Raw genomic sequence first — 13,128 nt, 5'->3', positions numbered from 1 at the left:
GTGGGTGTGGGGTGAATTATTTTTTTTTTTTTTCAGATCAAACGATTCCAAGTACATGAATCAGATGCAGTAATTTAACACATTTAACAGGAAAAGCTGTTGACCAAATGGAATTTTAATTGTCATTGGCACGGTCCTCTGGGTTTTTCTTCCTAACTCCTTGTCACAACAATCCATGTGTTACCGCTGCCCGAATGCAATTAACACAGAATTCACCCACACTTGAATTGAAAACCGGGAACCAATTTGGCACCAGCCATCCCCCGGGCGGCTCGAGCATTCATTTGTCACCCCGATGCTTCTAAGGAACCCTCAGTCATCGTCCCGGTTTTATCTTCCGTCAGTCCGGTTGGAAATGTGACATGAGTGCGTGCGCTTGTGGTGGTTTTTTTTTAAATGTAAAACTGCATAAACAGGAACTTCTGGTTTCCTGCCACATGGAGATGATTGGCAGAGGAAGCCGTCCTTCACAGTCTGACACATGCTGCTGACTGTGTGTGTGTGGATGCAAAACATCATAAATAAGCAAGTCAGCAAAGCAGCCAGAAAGCCTCATATAAAGTCAGCCTCTTCACTTGCTTTTTTATGCATTTTATTGCATAAATATTACCCCATCACCCTTTTGTGATAGTAAAGCAATGCAAGTCAAAAATGTTGAAAGAAAAAACGAAAAAAAAAAAAAACGAACCGAGACTAAATATAATGAAAATGCGAATGGAGCTCATGCAGCGATGTTTACGTCTGTGATTATCGCGCGATTAATTATCCATCCAGCGCAGACTGTTTAGTTTTTGATCGGGAAAATCAGGATGCAATTTCCAATTCTGGTTTGTTTGTAACGACGAGAGGAACTGAGTAATTATCACTCGACACTGATGGCTGCCGCGGCCAAACACAGACGATAATCCAGGCCAGAAAAAGTCAGACATCAACAAAAACTCAACAACAGAGATGGGGGGAAAAAAGGGGACGAGAGAGAATAAACAAACTGTCATCAGTAGTTAGTTTGACTTTATCATTGTGTTGCCAGTAGCAACCACTTAGGCCGGCTGCGGTTTGACTGACACTGGCTACATTTGCAAGGCCGCTAGCGTTCTGCTAATAAACAGTGCAAAACTTTCCCGTGTAACCACTTCGGAGAATCAGAATAGGCCGACGTGATCAGCTGATTTGTTCAAGATGGAAATATTTACTCCTGATAACAGTGTAAATACTTGCTCTGACTGCCTCTGTCGTTGATTGGAATGTCATCAGGTGATGTGATGAGCTTCCAGGAGAGACAGACACATGGAGGTAGAAAAACAATGTCGATGCAGGCACAACTTTGAAAACCAGGGTCGGAAAAAAAATGAAAAGCATGTCAGCAAGGTGCTCTGACTGTTTTTTTTTTTTTTTTTTTTTTTGGGTCACATCCATGCAGAATGCTTTCAATTCAATTCAGTTCAATTCAATTTTATTTACATGGCATCAAAGACAATACAAATGGTCTCAAGGCACTTTACGAAAACCGTCCTGAAACCTCCACAGCAAGTCTGAAGGTGAAGAAAAGAAAGAAAGAGAAAATAGGAGCAGTTTATTCCTTTATAGACACATACATCAGACTGACAATAATACAAGATATAACTGATGATGTTCTGTGACTTACTGTTACTGTAAGATGCACCGATCAGCCACAACATTATGACCACTGACAGGAGAAGTGAGTAATCCTGACCATCCTGTGACAATTTTGGACTTGGCATCCACCTAGACCAGACCAGGCACCCCCACCCCATAGCAATGACACTCCTTGATGGCAGCAGCCAACCCCAGCAGGATGCAATTTGACACACACACAAAAACGGTTCAGGAACACCTGAAAAAAACATGAAGAACAGCACAAGATGTCGACCTGGCCTCCAAATTCACTGGATTCAATGTTGTGCTTGATCAGCGTATGTGCAGAATAGAATAACTCTTTTCTTTACACCTGTTTTATTTTTTATTTTTTGCAATTTAAAGTAGAATAATTTTTTTTATGGCTACTTCACTGCTAACACGTCCATTGTAAAGCAGCACTGGTTCAGTCCAAGTCACAACAACTATATACGGATAAATGAAGTTACTTTGCATTTCTACAGGAAACATCCAATCACTTGTCCAATCTTGTTTCCCACACGGAAACCTAAAGTCTTAAGTATTACAGCGTCGAGAAAACCAACAAAAAAAAAGACAATATCCAGTTTAATTCGGTTTAATTCGGCAGCTATGGCGCCACATTTCGCTAACAATGACAAAGTGTTTGATGAAGGTTTTTCTTCTCTGAACTTTAAAAGCCATCCAGTTGGCGTCACTTCTGTCTAGCTAGCTCGCTGGCTTTGGTCGCTCTAATCATTAATCTGATTACCATTCACGCCCCTTCGCCAAGAGCAGGATGAGCTTTGTCTGCGTCGATCATGACGACCTCGTCTGTGTTTTCTTTTTTTTCTTTCCTTCTTCGTGGACGGCCTCGGCCTTTAATTTCAGGGACGGCCGCACGTGGAGGCTGTGTGTAGAATTGTGTTGCAACAGCTCTGCCCTAGTGATTATACACACAGATTAACAAATGCTAATGCTGTGGTGTTTCTTAAACATCCGTGGTTAAGTTTAAAAAAAAAACAACAAAAAAAAAAGGCAGTGAGAGAAAACAATGAGCCAAATGGGATGTTTTTCCAAGACTTCTCTTCTTACTGCATTATTTTTAATTGTCAGCGTATTTGACTCTGGGAAACAGAAGAGGAAGTTGTTTAACTGTGTGTGTTTTTCTTCCATTTGCTTTTAAAAGATCTGGTCTGTGAAAGCAGGGCATGATAAAACCGATGCTACCTCGTGTATATACATCATACAAGGAGCTCAATGAATGGAAAAAAAAAAGCTCATTTAACTGCCATCTACATGTTTATGGGTTAATCAGTGGAAATGTTGCAACATATACGATAATTATTACATTAATACGATAGTTTCAGGGCAAATATACGATAGTTAACCAGTTGACTGACAATGAATAAAGCAGCCCCCATGTTTATTCTTTAGCTTATTGCAGTTCCATGCACATAGAATAGCTCTGATTTTTCATTTACAGTCACTGATCAGTTTTCATGTTTCTTTATAAATAAAACTTAGTTAGTGTGAGACCAGCTCGATCCAAACATCTGGATATTCCCAGATTCCCTTACGTGTCTCCTGATATTTGCGGCTGGCACAATTCAACTCCCCCCACATGAAATGATGTCACCGATAAGTTTGTTAATCAGTGTTTAAACCGTTTGATCCTCCTCCTGTTTTTTTTTTTCTCCCCAAAACCAAGACATTCATAATGCAGAACTGAAGTACCCCGCTAAGACAAGGAAACAAAGTATCACGCACAAAAATTATAAAATTAAAAATAATTAGCAGCCACTCAAGTTTGTTAGTCCAAGTCCATCCAATGTTTTGTATATCTTGAGTTTCAAGAAAAAGAGTTCCATCCCTCTGAACTTTGCTTTTCATTATGGATGAACTGATCTATTATTTTTCTGATAAATGATCAGTATATCAACGAGCTTTCATTAATTAACCTTCTTATTGAGTAGCCTGTTGATTATTACAAAAAAAGAAAAAAACTGCAAATATTTACATTTGAGAATTGGACAGTAAAGATTTTTGGCAAAATTTCATAACTCTGTGATGAAAAGATTGTTAATATAGTCATATTAAATTACAGGTGGTTGACTTATTGGTTTTAACAAATTTTACCATTTGAGAATGAGAATGTCAAAAATTTGTCATTTTTTATCAATTACATTGATAATGTTACTATCCACATATGCTAAATTAAATGTGTTTCTTCTTATTTCTGTTGAAATAAAAAATTAGAATACATAAATGTCCCTTAGCATAGTCTTTTTCGTGAGGGCCATTATCAAAGGCAGGGATGAAAACTCAAATCGAGGAGACAGCTGGACATTTGGAGAACCCATTAACATCGACAGGGATCATGAGAGTATAAAGCCACAGGAATCTCACCATCTAGACGAGGACTTTATGGAGCGGCCTGTAAAATAGTTTCTACTGTGTTGAATGCACTGGAGTGGAAGGTGAGCCGGCCCTGTTTATTACATGCACATCCCCTGTTACACTTAATGAGAATTGACATTGATACGTTCCTCTGATATTGCGTCCAAGCTGGTGTGATTCATATAACAAGCAGAAGACTGAGCAAGTATTCAAACAAATGTCTCTGCAATGTACTGAAAATGTGCATCTATGCAGAGACGCAAACGATTCAGTGAAATATGAAATGATTTGTTGATGCTATGCAGCGGAAATATGTTCATATCTCCACGCCACATATAATCAAGTATCTTCTTATCAACCACAGACTGCAAACTTCTGTAAGATCTGTATCTAATGTTGTACACCTGATGACTTGAGCACCGGATAAGATCTAAAACTGAAGGCTTTATATACATCTCCCTCACCAGAGTTTGTAGCTGATGCTATAGTTATCTGAGAGAAGGTCAGATGTTGGGTTTTGGGCGGTAAAGATGTCAAACAGCTGTAAAGCTGTACACAAATCATCATGTCAGACCAAAGATTAGTGCATACAACCTGACGGCAGATAACATAAAACAGGGACCTGAATCAGAGCCATGTGTTTGATATTTTTGTTCTATTTTATCCTCACCAACCAGATCCACTTGGGTTCAGAACATCCTGCACTTTCACACAGCTGAAACCTTTTCATAGCTCCCAAAAATTGTTGGAGGAAGTATTTTCTTTTCAGTGTGTCCGCACAGCAGGTACTAAAAGTAATACTAGTTCCCAGAACTGTTGATTGGATCCTACTTGAGTGCCACAAAATTTGCCGAAAAACACTGGCATTAGTCAAGGAAACTCTGTGTAGAAATAAAGAAATGGTAAGAGTGAGAATGGTGAGATTGTATGGCATCCCTCCAAGGAGGAAGTCTCCCAGCTATACCTTCTGGGGCTTTGTTCTGTTGGCAACTGCTAACAGAAACTCTAAACTGATGTAATATTGGCAATAAGTATAGGAATATTTCTCAGTTTCTGTGCAACATCAAACAAATTGGCACAGATAAAGCCTGGACTTCAATGTCGGTCTGTTTGTCCAGGTTTTTGACCATTCCTTTAGCTCTACAAAGAGTTTCCTTGCTAAAAGAAGTCGCTGGTGTTTTTCAGCAAATCTTGGCACACTCATGGTTTCTACCTACCTCAAAGAAGGACCTGAGACCCCAGAAGATATGCCATACTGTTTGGGACATTTTTAGGAACGCTGAGGGAGTCCAAAGTATAGTTTGGTCGAAAACTTCCTCGTTTGGCCACAGTCATCTCCATCTCGCAACATGCTGAATAATTCCTGGGTTCATCGTAGGTTACTCATCTGTGACACTTCTGTTTGGCCATACAGGGTTTATTTATCAGTCTCAGAACAATGTTTAAATCTTCCATTCAAACCACATGACCCATCTGTCACTGTCGGCATCCCTTGTGGTCTTCTTGCTTTTGGGTTCTCCCAGGTTGTTGCCTCTTAGACCAGAAGATGCATGAAAGTGTTGCAGTGTGGGCTTTGAAGTAGTCCACAGTGGTGGAACTGTATAAAACAGCAGTTAGAGAGCACCCACAAAAACAGGTCAGACAAAGTTTAATTCTTTTCAGTAGTAAACAAAGTGTAGGATCCCATTTGGTTTGGCTTTTCGAAATGTCCGGTTCATGACTTATGAATACCCAAAGCCTTCTGCCAATCAGACTCCACTAAACCATCTCACAACAGCCTCAAGCTAGGGCATCAACAATTACGGGGAACCGAGGACTTTTCCATAACTTTCTGTCTAAATGCTTTCAGATGAGAACATCCTTGATGGAGGCGAACACCATTTAGCAAGCATTCATGACTCAGCAGCATTTTTCGTCTACCATTCTGTTAGAATAGTTGCCAGCAGATTAAAGCCCCAAAAGGTATGCCGTACTGTTTGGGGCTTTTTAAGGAACCCTGAGGGAGTCCAAACTATAGTTTGGTCGAAAAGTACCTCCTTTGGCCACAGTTGTCTCTGTCTCGCAACATGTTTAAGTCCTTTCCGGGTTCATCGTAGGTTACTCATCTGTTTGGCCATACGATTTATTTATCAGTCTCAGAACAATGTTTAAGTCTTTCATTCACACAGAAAATCAAAAACATGGCATCCGAGGGGGAACTCTCCTGCTCTAGTTATGGATCTGAACCACAATCACCTCACGCTCTGTTTGATCTCACAGGATTTCTTTTTGCTGGAGGAGTCAGCCTCAGACCACTGTTTAACTCTTCCATTCAAACCGCGTGACCCATCTGTCACTGTCGGCATTCCTTACGATCTTCTTGCCTTTGGGTTCTCCCAGGTTGTGGTTCCTCAGACCAGAAGATGCATGAGAGTGTTGTGGGCTACACAGTGGTACAACTTTATAAAACAGCAGTTAGAGAGCACCCACAAAAACAGGTCAGAGAAAGTTTAATTTTTTTCGGTAGTAAACAAAGTGTAGGATCCTATTTGGTTTGGCTTTTCGAAACGTCCGGTTCCTGACCCATGAATACACAAAGGAGGCCGCTAATCAGACTCCACTAAACCATCTCACGGCAGCCTCAAGTGCCAGGGCATCGGCAGCGACAGGGAACCGAGGAGGTTTCCACCACGTTCTCTCTAAACGCTTTCAGATGAGAACGTACTTGACGGACGCGAGCAAACGCCAATTAGCCAGCATTCATGGCTCATCAGCGTTTTCCGTCTGCCTGAGTACACCGCTCAGAGAGAGTCTGATTCCAGTATTTTCTGTCTGGCTTTTTTTTTTTTTCCCACCCACTTTGAGTTTGAGGTTTTCTGGTGACCCCATGTAAAATGCAGCTTTTGTTTTAGGCTGTCAGGACAGGACGGATAAAAGGATACTTTTTATCCCGCAAATAAATCAAGCCCCGAGTATGGTTTGAGTTGCTGCTCTGCAATCAGCCTCGAAAGAAAAGTACATCTTGCCCATGTCGAACTTTTTAATCGAGTGAGTCAAATAATAAAGGTGATGGATTATAGAGGAAGGAAAATGTGGTAAGAGGCTCGAACTGATTAATAGTGTTTGTTGTGAATCAGCACGAAGCTCTGTGCCTTATTATTATATGCAATTGTGTCAACTTTCTCTTGTAATTTTAGTACGTTTTCTGCCATGTCAGCATTTAGCGCGGACATGACAATCAATAATTGGGATCATCACTTGGTGGGGTGGGAGGGGGTGGTGCTCTCACTTCAAAACAAAAACACTCTGTTCCAAAAACAAACTTGGGAGCGTGGAAGGCAGCAGCTACGATCGCTGCCAGAGGGAACAATAGCCACTCTGTGTGTCTGGTTCAGCCTGGCTGCCCTCACTGTGTTCCTATGGTCACCTCCTGCAGCTCCTGTCCTCGGCATTCCTGGCATACTGCAAGTCTACAGTTGACGTGGTACAAATTCGGGAATCGCACAAGATATCCGGGGGCTAGATTCTTTTGAACTTTGAAGAAAAACCCTGCGCAATTTCAGTGAATTTACGTCATTTTATTTACGTCGTTATTCATCTGAACCACTGCAGTGGTCAAATGCAGAAATGTCCCCAGACCAGAACAGAAGTCTGTTGATAGGTGCAGTTCTTTTAATGATTCAACTGTCTCTTTGCATGGTGAAAGTGTTGCTGACACTCATGATTCCACTGAGAATCAACACTGATGACTGAAACTACAGTCAGTTGCCTTCTGCACTCCTGCATAAGATTTCAAACTAACTGCTTGTTTGTACCTTCTGTGTGAGTGATTAAGAGAGTCGAGCAGTGCAGTGCTGTACACATGCTGAAAAAAGCAAAATTCTGGCACGGCCTCAACATTGTGTGCTTGCAAATGGTTTTGAGTTTGGTTGTTATTCTCCAAGAAAAAAAACAGGAATTAAGGAAATAACTGCACTGAAAATTGAGCATCAGCACCATTTATTGCAGTTGTGTTTATGAACAACACATTCCGTTTAATTGAAACCTCTATTATATATAAAGAAAAAAATGTATATACTGACAAAATACTGAGACTGATCATCTTGTGACAATACAATGTTCTCTTTTGAAACTTTTGGACCTGGAATTCATGTGGATGCTTCTTGACCAGACCAATGACACCAGCAGGATGCAGTCTGACACACACAAAAACGCTTTAGGAGCAACTCAAAAAACATGAAGAACAGCAGAAGGTGTTGACCTGACCTCCAAATTCACTAGATCCCAAACTGATCAAGTATCCATGGGATGCACTGGAACAAGCCTGATCCACAGAAGCCCCTCCCCTCAACCCACAGGACCCAAAGACGCCCGCTAACAACATCCTGTAGCCACATGTCCATTCTCTGATGAGTCACAACTATTTTGGAGGCACAATATTCAATAATCGTGCAGAACAATATGGGTTCTTGTTCTTATTGGTGTGTAATTCAGTGCTAATAAACAGTAAGTCCTGGGTAACGTGTGTTCTTACTTCGAAGAATCGCTCCATGAAGTGATTGTAAGTGGACTGAGACCACCTACCGGTCTCAGCTTAGTTGATTTATTCCTTAAAGAGGGTGTGATGTCTGTGTTCACACCTGCCCAAATGAACCCAACTGGAGGCAAATGCTCCCCATTTCAAAACGAATTGCATTTGTTGTAAAATCTCCAGAAACATGACTTTCTGCATATTTACTTGGAAATACAGCCCGTAGCTGCGGTCAGGAAGGAAACCCAACGTATCTGAGGAGGAAGACACGAGAAGACAAGGCAATATCTGCCCTAAAAGCACTAAACACATTCTCTCTGCCTCATCTAGCTCACCCAGCTGTGACATAACTGATGTCTTCCTCTCAGCTCTGTCTGCCTGTTTGTTTGATTGCGCCGCCGTCACTTGTCTCATTCCTCAGCACGGCTGACTGAATACTTGGCGAGCCCTCGTGTCCATAAAAGGCCAGGGGCAAGCAGCCGCCAAAACAAAAAAAAAAAAAAAGGAAAAAGGAGCTGTTCATTTTCTCATGGAGGTCGCTCAGCTGGGACAGTACTGACCCAGAGACTGTCAAGCTCTGTTTTTTTAGATGAAAGGAAGGATGACTGTGATGTAAAATTGTGTTTAGCAGAAGTAAAATGAGTAGTTTGGAACTGACTTAATGCAATATGCATATCCTGTTCAATGGTTATTGCTTTTATTTTCCTATTTTTGGGTTAATTTTGCACGTTTTCTGTTGGTTAGAAGCATTACATGCACGTGCACTATGTGCAATGGCAAGAATCCAGTCAAATCCAATCTAATCTAAGGAGAACAATATCTGATCTCTAAGCACCCTCGGTGTGCATCTGGGACATACTCCAATTAATATATTCTCGTCTGTGCAGTGAACATTAAATATCAGACTGTGCTGTGGGAACAATGAATTAATCAGCCGGCTGAGAATGTGTCTAAAATCAGCCCGGCTTCCTGTTACGGCTTGATTAAAATATATACAGTGCAAATCCAAATTTGATCAAAGTACAAAAGGATTAACCTAATCAAGCCAAAAGCCTCAAAGAGGAGAAAAATAAATTGAATATGTGACTGAGGACAAACTGTATCCCACGTTTCTCCTTCAATAATTTGAGCTCTCTTCAATTTTCTGCTCAGACTTTGTAAAGAAAGTCACTAGAAAATCCCATTGAGCTTATATTCGTCTGTCTTTTCATTCAGAGATAAATGTAAACTACTTCATTTAGTGTGCATTATTATATGTCATATGTAAATATTACTATTTTATAACTTATCATAGTATATATTGAATTAACATGAGGAGAACGGGTGGGATTTAATAAGCTTTGGCTTCTTCCTACTTCTTTTAAACATGAAAATGTGATTATTGTCATTTGTTTGCTTTTCTTCTTTTATTCTCTGTTCAAATAAACTTTAATTTATTCATAATTTAAATGGATAATAGCGGCAAAATTCAGTTTAGATCAGAGTCAGAATCAGATTTTAGTTGGAAAAACAAATCCACTGCTCATATCTTACTAACCTGGAATAACTTTTTCTTTTCATCTACATTTAAGTGTATTAGTTGTGTGTTGTCTGTCTAGAAAAGAGACATAATAGAGAAATCGTTTCATTTTTTCTTTACTTTCATCACGGAAATGAAAAACTTCACCAATTTTCTTGCAACCGTATTTGACCCACAAATCTCTTCTCCCATTTTTAATACTTCACTAAACATTCTTGCCCTGCAGACCCATTACAGTTGAACTTTCTCCTCCAGGAGCTACTTCTGTGTAACACAACCGTCCCGGTTTATATTTACGGCTTGATTAAGCTCAGACTTCTCAGGAATATAAACGGAGGAGTATGAATGTTAAGAAATGTGTTTATTGGCATTAATCATTGACAGGCTTCTTCTTTGGAAACCCGTTAAATGCTTGGGCGCCTTATTCGGCAGCGTTCGCTCTCGGGCCTCTCGGTTTCTGTTGACGGTACCAGCAAAACACGCAGGCAGGATAAACTTTAAATGCGCATGTAAGCAAGCCCCACGCGGCGTTTACCCATTGTGCTCACGTGTTGGTGGTGTTGGTGGGGGAGGGGGAGTGACACTGGTTGTGATTTCGAAGTTGGCAGTGGACCGTGTCATCTTTGGCACGAGGAGTGTTTTTCCTGCGCGACATCAGTCAAACAATGCTACATACCTCAGGCATATATGTAGCTAAGCTCTCTGGAAGTAACCGATGGCTGTCTGGAGGTCTCTTTTCCACTCCTGTTCTAGTTGGAAATCTTTAAAACAAGTCATTCAAACTAATGCATCAGAAGTGACCTACTTACATATTCGTTGGAGGAGACGGTTTATTTTAGCGAAATCTATAAAAAAAACAGACTTTCAACTCCGCATAATGGTTTAAATCATATTTATTTTCTTGTAATATTCGTGGCTCATCGTTATAGTAATAATATTTCTTGTAATGTTTGGACTTCAGCTCAGAACTGAATCCAAACGAATTCACTGCTTTCCTGGAAGAGTAATAGATTTCTGGAAGGGGCGGGACTTCATCTATCACTGTCACATCACGTGGAATCCAAGGAAATAAATGAATAAAACATTCAGAGCTCATTTAAATAGAGCAAACTATAAATAATGACTATTTTAATCTGATGTCCTTCCAGTATGAACCCTATTACTAATGCTTTGTTTACACTTCAGCACACCTGCACTACACTGAAACTATAACAGCCTACGTTAGCCTCCTAATTTACCTTCGTTTAGACATAAGCTGTGATGCGTATTTCCACACAGTCAGAGAAATAAAAACACGTGCATGCTCTTCATAATTCAGCTCTATAGTCTAATACTGTCTCTGCTGAAGGTGAATCGCACTGAGCGGCTGCAGAGACGTGGACGTGGTTCAAAATTAGCTGCCTTCATTAACGTTTAGCACGTGAGGAGGAGACGGAGACAAGTTGATCCGGTCTGAGTCAAGAGCCTGGGGATTCAAATCTGTAGTTAGCCAGTTAGCTAATTTGTTGGCTGCACATTGAATGGCGCACACTTCAAAGCCTCCCTCAGTGGGTTGAATGAAGGATGCATCTATCATGTGCACGCCACTCGTTATTGTGAAATCGAGTTTTGATTGTCATTGCCTGTGTTTCATTTGTCCGTGCTTCTTCCTGTTGGCTTCTTGTAGTTGTAGCGTTGCACAGCGGAGCTACTCTGACCACTGTGGAACCATAAATCAGGGAAGTCCTGATCGGTATCACAGCTAATCCAAGGATCTGATCGTTACTGGGATTCAGCCAAGCCTGGTCTTTTGTAGTTATTTATTTTAGGCCTACCATGAACCAAAACTACTCCTCTGTAGCATTAAAGCATCTTACCCTCGTCTGTTTTAGTTGCGGTTGTGTTGGGTAGTGGCTGAGCTGCCAAATATCTGAGAAGAAAAAGAAGAAGTGCCATAATCATGTGTCTGCTGTGTAGAAGAACCATTGACTGTATCAGCCACTGGATTCTGAACCTCGAAAATGAAGTGGTCATAGTTCAGACCTTGAGATTGATGCTTAGGAAGAACTTGACTCTGGAAAATAAAGTCAATCAGACAGACGTTTGTAAATTGTGGCATTTGGATGTTTGTTGAGGTGTTAGACAGTAATCTTCATTCAATATTGCCCACTTGATTCAAAAAGAAATAAACAAAATACGCTGGGTACACTCAGCACCGAAGCAACAACAAACTTAATCAGGATCACGGAACTCAATTGCGCTCTCCAAAACCATGACCCATCTAGTCAAAAAGCCCCACAGAGGGGGTGATGTGCACAATCTACTCTACTACAATCTAGGAGGGAACTCTACTGGATTTAGACATTGGGTACTCTTGCTCCCAAAGGTAAAAATGAGCTCTTCCATTCTTTTGAGATAAAGTTTTTGTGTTGTGGCTTTGTATATGGTTTTGTGTGTTTATGTGGTATTTACTACACAATTAAAATTAAAAGTTAAAAACAGGCGTTGCCAGGTGAAAACAGATTTTAAAACAGAGGGCATCTCATATGCTTGATGCTCGATGTGCCCAATAAATGCATGGGGGAGGGGTTCCATGGTGTAATGGTTAGCACTCTGGACTCTGAATCCAGCGATCTGAGTTCAAATCTCAGTGGGACCTTTGTTTTTGTTAAATTTCCCAGTTTGGGATGAATTAAGCATCTATCTATCTGCAGTGTGCGGACTTTCTTTTTTTTTTCTTCCTGATGATTTGATTTTTGGTCTGACACCTATTTTCCTTGGATATGCGCGGCTGTTCTTGGGCCAAGGGGAACTACCCTCTCCTCACTATATTTGCTTTTACAGAACTATTTCAGTCACAAGATGTGCACAAGATCTAGGAGAATGCAAGTAAAGCCTTTATGAATTTGCATTGGAGGACATCTGGTTTATTTAATCGGGATTCTCATTGGCCGATATGGAATCGTAAAAAATCTGTAAAGACCCCTTCATGGCCTACGTCATGATGACGTCACAATGTTAGCTGTATTTTTTGCTGTGTTGCTGTATTTTTTCTTGCCAAAAGCAAAAAAGCAAAACCTCTAACTTGAAATTTTATCACATACCA

At 40.6% G+C, this 13,128-nt stretch overlaps 1 non-coding gene across 1 annotated transcript; it reads left to right on the top strand.

The window, feature by feature from the left end:
* Nucleotides 1–12,609: 12,609 nt before the first annotated feature.
* On the top strand, nucleotides 12,610–12,681 carry trnaq-cug. The gene has a single exon. It is a non-coding gene; the product is annotated as a tRNA-Gln (tRNA).
* The last annotated feature ends 447 nt before the right edge of the window (nucleotides 12,682–13,128 follow it).

Source organism: Mugil cephalus, chromosome 21 (assembly GCF_022458985.1).
Source record: "Mugil cephalus isolate CIBA_MC_2020 chromosome 21, CIBA_Mcephalus_1.1, whole genome shotgun sequence".
Lineage (NCBI taxonomy): Eukaryota > Metazoa > Chordata > Actinopteri > Mugiliformes > Mugilidae > Mugil > Mugil cephalus.
This window is presented reverse-complemented; position numbering and strand designations above follow the sequence as displayed.